The sequence below is a fragment of the Oncorhynchus clarkii genome, chromosome 7 (assembly GCF_045791955.1).
Source record: "Oncorhynchus clarkii lewisi isolate Uvic-CL-2024 chromosome 7, UVic_Ocla_1.0, whole genome shotgun sequence".
Lineage (NCBI taxonomy): Eukaryota > Metazoa > Chordata > Actinopteri > Salmoniformes > Salmonidae > Oncorhynchus > Oncorhynchus clarkii.
Window position 1 is genome coordinate 40,426,032 of NC_092153.1, and position 9,719 is coordinate 40,435,750.

Below are 9,719 nucleotides of genomic sequence, written 5' to 3' on the forward strand. Positions count from 1 at the left end.
TACTCTGAAGTTCAAAACACAACTTTTATTGTCCGGATTCTTTTGAGGCCCACTGTGATCTTCCTCTGCTCTTCAGAAATACAACGAAACAAAATAAGACCACTCCTGGATCACTCTGACAGACTCTACCTCCAAGGGCATACTTCCCCATTTTCTACACCTCAAACGGGTTTCCCACATATGCATCCTTACTCAACAAACGCATCCCAACAAAAAGCGTTTCATTATCATTTACACAATTATTTTCCACTTCAATTTTAGACAATTTCCTTTTTGTTCCAGTTTTCGATATTACTGTTGTCCATTCAGAACATTAATCTTCATCAAATTTACTTGATGCACTGCTTAATTCGAACTCAGCATCCACTTCCTTACTAATTACTACACGTGCTAAATTGTTGTGAGCGCGGGAGGCAGCCCGGTTCCAAATAAAATGTAATCAACTTTCAGATGATGCAAAACACGCTTGCACAGGCACCCAGCGAGACTAATCAAACCCCCTCAGTGTTGGGGCCAACGATGGGAATGAATTGACCACTGAGAGGCTTTGAAGCCACCGGTCGGCCATGTTTGCAATGCCTACTAGGAGCAGTCTTCCGTAGGAATGAATGGAACTCTATAGTATTCAATTAAATGTTTCAAAGACAACAAAAAATACTTGTATTTAAGTATTTTGTTATAGTTGGGACAGTAGCATTAGTAATTACTATTTACTTTTTTTCTGTGTACGTTTAGCTCACATAATATAATTTTAAAAGTATGCATTAAGGTGTCTAATAGAATACATGTGGCAAAAACGAATGAGGACATTAATAAATGCATTTCTACAGCTTTCAAAATATATATTATATATATTTTTTCACTGGTGAAGGAGTGCCAAAATGAAGGCACAGTTATTTTAACACAGCACACCCTATAAGTCATCTAGTGTATAGATAAATCATTGGTTGTGGTGTGCACCACTGGTTTGCACAAGTGTGCACTGTCATATGACTTGCAACTGCTAACGACCAATTAGCTTTGTGTGTTGCATTTCGCAGGTCAGAGTGCGGATTAGACAATTTGGTCTCTAAAAAAAATGTATGCAAAAGGGTAATGAGAATCTTTAAATACACCAATATCTAAACCTTTGCCTATACACTATCCCAAAAAACCCACCACCCCATCCCACACTAAACAATCGCACACCAGGATTTCGGCCTGGGGGGATGGAATCCCTTCTCTCTAAACTTTCTGTAGATCTTCTGCACTAAAATCTCTCACACCCAAATATTTAACTCCTGCTGCAACTGCCACATCTAATCACATTCTGTGATTTCCGCTCAATCAGTGCATTGCAGTTGATCACCATGGCTAGAAATGCAAGAAATCCAACCTTACTAAACCTTGTCCTCTCTGGATCTCTCTCTTCAGGCCTACTCACTGGGGGACTCCCAGTCGACTCACTCACCTTTGGCCTGTCCTCTACTCTCTACACTGGCTCAGCATAGGAACATTTCTGCTGCAACATGTCCGAATCCTTGGCACCTAAACAACTGTAGCGGGTTTGGAACATAGGCCTTCACTGAATAGCAAATATAACCTAACCTTATCGGGTAGAAACTCGGTGTCGAAGCTAGACAAGACAGACAGGGTATTCTCAGTCTTGCCATTGCCACCTGGACTACGTCTGAACAAACGGCCGGAGTCACAAACCGTAGGAATATTATTTTTAATTTGATCCACATAAAGCTACACCACTGATCACCCCTTTGCTCTCCCTGCTCCAGAGAGCAAAGCACAATACAGGTTGAGCCCCGAGACCCCACATTCGAAGCGCCCACTTCCTCTGGGCAGCGGATACACAAGAAATCTAAACAATTTCACTTCTCAAAACTTTCCCAGATGTAACCATTGCCAGTTTGTCCATTACCCAGCTTGACACAACATATGGGTCGCCCAAAAAAACAGATATCTTACTCCTACCGGTCAAAAATCATCTCTGGTAGAATTCTCAGGGCAAACGTTTGAAGTCTCTACCACACCTGCTGTCACCGCAGGCATGCCTGTCTCGGACAAGGTGACTTTTATTAATATGTTTGCCTCTATTTACTCCCCACCCCCCCAAAAAAATGAATTTCGCGAATACCACCGAAGGTGAATCCCCTTCCTGCTTGGGTGGCGCTCGGCGGTCGTCGTCGCCGGCCTGTTAGCTGCCACCGATCCCCTTTTTCCTTTTCGTTTGTTTTTGTCTAATTGTTTTCACTTGTTCCTTGTTGGGGTTTTGGGATGGGTGTTATTTAAGTTCGTTTTGCCCGCTGGTGTTTGTGCGGGCTTGTTGGTTGTTACGTTTGGTGATGTAACGTGTTTTGGTTTGGGTTTTTGCTGTCCAGTGTGTATCTAGGTTTTGGGTTGGTTTAGCGCCAGTGTTTTGGGCATTCACCCATGTTTTTGACCTGTTACATGTTGAAGGACATTAAAGCGTTTTCCCGTTCATTTCGCTCTCTGAATCTGACTCCTCACTCATTTCACTCACCCGCCTTTACAATGAAATGCTAATTAGCTGCTAAACAGAACTGCGAATAGCTGTCTCAAGCTTCACTTCACTCTCAACCTTTAAGTCTCTACTGAAGACTCATCTCTTCAGTGGGTCATATGATTGAGTGTAGTCTGGCCCAGGAGTGGGAAGGTGAACTGAAAGGCTCTGGAGCAACGAACCGCCCTTGCTGTCTCTGCCTGGCCAGTTCCCCTCTTTCCACTGGGATTCTCTGCCTCTAACCCTATTACAGGGGCTGAGTCACTGGCTTACTGGGGCTCTCTCATGCCGTCCCTGAAGGGGGTGCGTCACCTGAGTGGGTTGATTCACTGATGTGGTCATCCTGTCTGGGTTGGCTCCCCCCCCTTGGGTTGTGCCGTGGCGGAGGTCTTTGTGGGCTATACTCAGCCTTGTCTCAGGATGGTAAGTTGGTGGTTGAAGATATCCCTCTAGTGGTGTGGGGGCTGTGCTTTGGCAAAGTGGGTGGGGTTATATCCTTCCTGTTTGGCACTGTCCGGGGGTGTCCTCGGATGGGGCCACAGTGTCTCCTGACCCCTCCTGTCTCAGCCTCCAGTATTTATGCTGCAGTAGTTTATGTGTCGGGGGGCTAGGGTCAGTTTGTTATATCTGGAGTACTTCTCCTGTCCTATTCGGTGTCCTGTGTGCGTTCTCTAATTCTCTCCTTCTCTCTTTCTTTCTCTCTCTCGGAGGACCTGAGCCCTAAGACCATGCCCCAGGACTACCTGACATGATGACTCCTTGCTGTCCCCAGTCCACCTAGCCGTGCTGCTGCTCCAGTTTCAACTGTTCTGCCTTATTATTATTCGACCATGCTGGACATTTATGAACATTTGAACATCTTGGCCATGTTCTGTTATAATCTCCACCCGGCACAGCCAGAAGAGGACTGGCCATCCCACATATGCTCTCTCTAATTCTCTCTTTCTTTCTCTCTCTCGGAGGACCTGAGCCCTAGGACCATGCCCCAGGACTACCTGACATGATGACTCCTTGCTGTCCCCAGTCCACCTGATCGTGCTGCTGCTCCAGTTTCAACTGTTCTGTCTTATTATTATTCAACCATGCTGGTCATTTATGAACATTTGAACATCTTGGCCATGTTCTGTTATAATCTCCACCTGGCACAGCCAGAAGAGGACTGGCCACCCCACATAGCCTGGTTCCTCTCTAGGTTTCTTCCTAGGTTTTGGCCTTTCTAGGGAGTTTTTCCTAGCCACCGTGCTTCTACACCTGCATTGCTTGCTGTTTGGGGTTTTAGGCTAGATAGCTAGATATCAGCTGATGTACGAAGGGCTATATAAATAAATTTGATTTGATTTGATTTGACCAGGGCCATGATGATCTGTACGAGAATCGAGGCAAAGGTAAGAATCTCTGGATGAACTATGACTAAATTTAGTAAATAAATTGGCTGAATTTGTTTAAATTGACAATTCTGTCAACTTTCTTGGGCAAGTTTTAAATGTACACAATACCTGTTATCTATCTAGCTAGCTCAAGGTGAACTAGTTAGCAACATTAGCCTGACTAGATGGCTACATTAGCAGTCTATTTGTCCAGCCATTGTCTAGCATGAGAAAATCATTTAAAAAAATGAGTTTAGCTTTCTTTGGCTTTTATAAACCAACAGTCTAGCCTGCTAGTTAACTAGCTAGCTAACTTAGATGGTGAAGCTATGCATTCTTGATAATGTTTGTTTGTGTCTGTGGGTGAGGGGTGACTTGTAGCTACCCTAGATAGCTGTATCATTTTGTTCTGGCTTTTGAGAGGTGTCAAAGATGGATTGATTAGCATCCTCTCTTGAGTCAACAGTTTCCTTACTCTACTGCAGGACAGCAGATAATAAGTATAGCTAGTAGGCAAGGTTATGTAACCTTATTTAGTCCTACCTGCTATGGTGGGTTTGAAATTAAATGGTATTCACATGTTTGTTTTTGTGGTAGAATTACTGTTATGTTATTGACGGCAAACCTTACAAACCTTATTTGCACCTCCTCTATTCCAGACCAATGGGTGTGCCTCTCAACTAGGTAAGCAGGTTTAACCTGGAACACTATTCTCCTGCTTTGGTCTGTTTTAGTCATTGCAGGAAGTCAAATTAACGTGACTCGTTTCAGGAAACTAGGCATAGGTTGCGGGTCACTACTTCACAGGAGAGCCATTTGAACGTAAACTTTTTTTTTATCAAAATGCGTTTTTGTTCAGAAATGCCTTCTTGAACATGTGAACTTTCATGTGCCTTAATAAAAAACTTGTATGCTATCTGTAAAAACGGACAAAATTGTTCAATTACAAGCCTAGTTAGTTTACCCACAGAAAAAGTCAGCAACCTTCCCGCTAGCCATGATTGGCTGAGATTATGAGTGGGCTGGACATGCCGAGAGATAAGTTCGGATTGGTTTGCCATGTAGCACACTTCTGTCTGTTTGAGCTAGTAAGTATGTGTAGATTTAAAAATATATATATTGTGTAGAAAACTGCATAAGTGTTGCTCTCCACTCTCTGGAGGACCGAGTTTTGAAATCAGTGTAATTAGAGTATGATAGCTAAGGAGATGGAAAAAAACACCTGTCTCCGGAATTACATCGTCAAACTAAGGGCAACCATGGCATCCGTGACAGGGAAAAGCATCCATCCATGATGTGTAGGGGTAAGATAGTCTAGCTAGCTACATTTTCAGATATTAAAAGTTTCTAATTTTGACAGAAAGTTGTTTTCATTTCAAGTTAAAGTGTACTGTTAGCTAGCTAACGTTACGTGTATGATCTCTGTAGTAATATTATTCGTATCTCAGAGCCATTTGCTTTGCTAGTTATAGCCTAATGTTAGCTAGCTAACATTGAACCTGGTTGGTTATTTACCTGCAGATTCATGCAGGGTAGTACCATCCTGAGTTGGAATTATGGTTAATTGTTTACCTAGCTAGCCACTATGCAAGTAACCATTGCAATAGAATGCCACTGTGACAACTGTTGATAGACGTAGCTGGTAAATTCACTCTGGCTATCAACTCTGATTTTAGAGCACTCTCATCTGAGTGTAACAAAGCGCAGAATAACTGACAAATTTACGAATGCTCAATGCCCGTCGAATACGGCCGGTGTCAGTAAACGTTGGCGTAAAAGCATAAATTGTTGCCAGTAGCACAGTTGCAGTCACTAACTCTCTGGATAACATATGACAGGCAATTAAAAGTTTCTGTGAGCTGTTTTCTCATTAGTGTCTGGAAGTAGCTAGTCAAAGTTAGCAAGTTAGCTTGGGTGCTTGGCTGCTGTTGTTAGGACAGAATGCTTGGATCAACCCTTAAAGAGATGGGTGGGGGTAAAGCTTAAGAGGGTGTGAACGATGCTGAATAGGTGTAGACAGAAGAGCTCTCCAGTATATACCAACATATTCAAAGGTAATTTTCTTAAAAGCGAGGATACAAGTTTATCAACCTTCAAAGCAGAATTACTTTCCCATTGTTCCTCAACTGTAGTGTATGATATACTTTTTTCTAGCTCTGAGTCTCTACTTTTATCCAATGTAGAAAACACAATTTCAAATTTTGCTACATTAGACAGAATCGAGCTGGTCGGCCACAAACTGCATTTGTCACACATGCCGAATACAACAGGTGTAGACCTTACTGTGAAATGCTTACTTATAAGCCCTTAACCAACAATTCAGTTTTATGAAAAATAAAAGTTAAGAAAATATTTACAAAGTAAAAAAATATATATAATTACACAATAAAATATCAATAGCGAGGCTATATACAGGGGGTACCGGTACCAAGTCAATGTGCGGGGGGTACAGGTTAGTCGAGGTAATTTAAGTAATATGTAGTACGGGTAAAGTGTAGGTAGGTGTAAAGTGACTATTCATAGATAATAAACAGCGAGTAGCAGCAGCATAAAAAAATGGGGAGTCAATTTTATTTTTTATTTTACTAGGCAAGTCAGTTAAGAAAAAATTCTTATTTTCAATAACGGCTTAGGAACAGGGGTTCTGCCTGTTCAGGGGCAGAACGACAAATTTTTACCTTGTCAGCTCAGGGTTTGATCTTGCAACCTTCCGGTTACTAGTCCAACACTCTAACCACTAGGCTACCCAATGCGAATAGTTTGGGTCGTCATTTGGTTAACTGTTCAGCAATCTTATGGCTTGGGGGTAAAATCTGTTAAGGAGCCTTTTGGACCTAGACTTGGCGCCCCGGTACCGCTTGCAGAAAAAACAGTCTATGACTAGGGTGGCTGAAATCTTTGACAATATGTAGGGCTTTCCTGACACCGCCTGGTATAGAGGTCCTGGATGGCAGGAAGCTTGGCACCAGTGATGTACTGGGCCGTACGCACTACCCTCTGTAGCACCTTTTGGCAGGATGCCGAAAAGTTGCCATACCAGGCAATGGTGCATCTGTATAACTTTTTGAGGATCTGTGGACACATGCCAAATCTTTTCAGTCTCCTGAGGGAGAATAGGTGTTGTCGTGCCCTCTTTACAACTGTCTTGGTGTGTTTAGACCATGATAGTTTGATGGTGATATGAACACCATGGAACTTGAAGCTCTCGACCTGATCCACTTCAGTCCCGTCGATGTAAATGGGGGCATGTTCAGCCCTACTTTTCCTGTAGTCCACGATCATCTCCTTTGTCTTGATCAGGTTGAGGGAGAGGTTGCTATCCTGAGACTACACTGCCAGGTCACTGACCTCCTCCCTATAGGCTGTCTCATCGTTATTGGTGATCAGGCCTACCACTGTTGTGTCCTCGGCAAAATTAAGGATGGTGCTGGGGTCGTGCTTGGCCACGAAGTCGTGGGTGAACAGAGAGTACAGGAGGGGACTAAGCATGCACCCCTGAGGGGCCCCCGTGTTGAGGATTAGCGTGGCAGATGTATTGTTGCCTATCCTTACCACCTGGGGGCAGCCCGTCAGGAAGTCCATGATCAACTTGCAGAGGGAGGTGTTAAATCCCAGGGTCCTTAGCTTAGTGATGAGCTTTGAGGGTACTATTGTGTTGAACGCTGAGCTGTAGTCAATGAACACGTAGGTGTTCCTTTTGTCCAGGTGGGAAAGGGCAGTGTAGAGTGCAATACAGGTTGCATCATCCGTGGATCTGTTAAGGCGGTATGCAAATTGGAGTGGGTCTATGTTTTCTGGGATGATGGTGTTGATGTGTGCCATGACTAGCCTTTCATAGCACTTCATTGCTACAGAAGGGTTTTGTCCCAGCCCCGCTCTAACACCTGACTTAAAAAATCAACGTAACGAATCATGGCGATAGGCTATGATTTGTACAAGCTTTTTTGGAACAAAAGCTTATACACACTCCTGCTATTCGGATCTGGAGTTGTCCCCCCTTTTAAGTCATTATTCTGTACAGTGGCAACCGGTCATTTAGGGCACCTGTTTTGAGCCCCACATGTTTAGATATGTGGGGGGCTTACCTGTTTTTAAAAAACGCATGCAAATATGGTTTCTTTTTGCTTTCTTCATTAAGGTAGCTCCAAAATACAGGTGTTTCATTCTAGCTTAGTGCTTTCTGTGGTGGTGGGGCAGCCAGCGCAAATATGGAGCGTAGGTGTTGGTAATGTTCTTTAGTTGCGCCATGATTAGCTCAGTGTTCTGTCCCTAGTGGGGACAGTATGTCACCGCCAAGTCTAAGGGTCGGCCTCGAAAATTCAAGCCCATTGGTTGCAGCGATAGAGTTACATTAGAAGTGTCCATCCAAGAAGGCTCAAAATCATTGCCCACAGATAAAATTATGTAAAATCACGTTAAATCTACATATTGATTAGACTGATCATGTTAACATCATACTTAAAAAATCTTAGCTAGCAGTCATCATCATGAATCAAGTCGACAATGTACTGGCAAATCCTTTTTAATTCTTGTCATATGAAGAGAAATAATGAAGAGAAATTATAGACAAAACATATCGATGCTCATTGGACATAAACATTAAACAACAAGTTGGAAATCGCAAATTCAATAATGAGTGGTTTGGAAGGAATCAGTGACAGTAGCTAACTGCAAGCATTGCAAAGCAATCACTTGCCTGCTATTCAGTGGAGTGGCTGTGTGGTCCCAAATCTGGGATTAAGTGTCTCTTTTCCAAGTTTAATATGATAAACATTCAACATTGACCATGCTGTCAGTGAAGTCGGATTTGTGCCGAGCTCAATACAACTGTTATCTCGGAACTGCGAAAACTTGACTTCAGTGAGTTCAAGTCAACTGGGATTTCTGGAAAAAAAACGAGCTCTGACTGGGAAATACGTTTTGAACGGTAATCCAACTCGGAATTGTAAGTCAGGAACTCGGGCCTCTTTCTAGAGCTACGACCTGAAGATCAATGACGTCATCATGATTCAACCTTGTTTTTTTCCCGAGTTCCCAGTTGTCTTGAGAGCAACATAAATCCAGAGAATGCCAGAATTTAATGACAAAATTTGCCCCACGAAGGACCGACACCCCACCTTCCTGTTCAAGTGAGCACAGCACAACAAGGTGAGTCCAAAGATGCCTTCTATGCTGTTGCATAAATTATGTAATATGCCAGGGAGCTATGTATACTGTAGCTAAGAAAGTAATACTAAGTGTATGTTGTGTAGTAAGCTGTTAGTAGGCCATGTGCTTCACCCTTATAATTTTGTCGATTTATCCCTCTTAGTTTCTCCTACTGTTCTGACTTGGTGGCGCACATGTAGCCTATAACCTGTTTTAGAAAAATGTAATAATCGAATGTTGTAAGAGCTTTCATTGTCTGCTTACATGCTCTCTTTATTTATCCTACGGTTCTGACTTGGTGTACACGGAGAACACTGTAAGAAAGGCCCAGGTTCTGAATTCTATCACTGTACATTTCAAAAGTGCTAAACAATTAGTTTTATTGACTACGTCTGACCTAGCTCGCTCATTAATGTCTTAATCAAAATTATGGATTGCCTCTTATTCGCTTGTTGTCCCCTTATGCCATAATTTGTGCATCTCAATTGTCATTAGAAACCACATTTGTTTAAGCAAGTCAGCCATATCAGCTACAGTATGTTTTTTTAAAGGCAGTAAATGAGACTGAATGAACTGTTTTGCTGCCAGGCAAGGCTTTGCTGATAGCCAGCTGTAGCAGTGGTAAGATGTTGGGCCTGCTGTTGGAACAGCTTTATGTAGGCCCTAACAGTTTGTGGGCACCGTTTGTC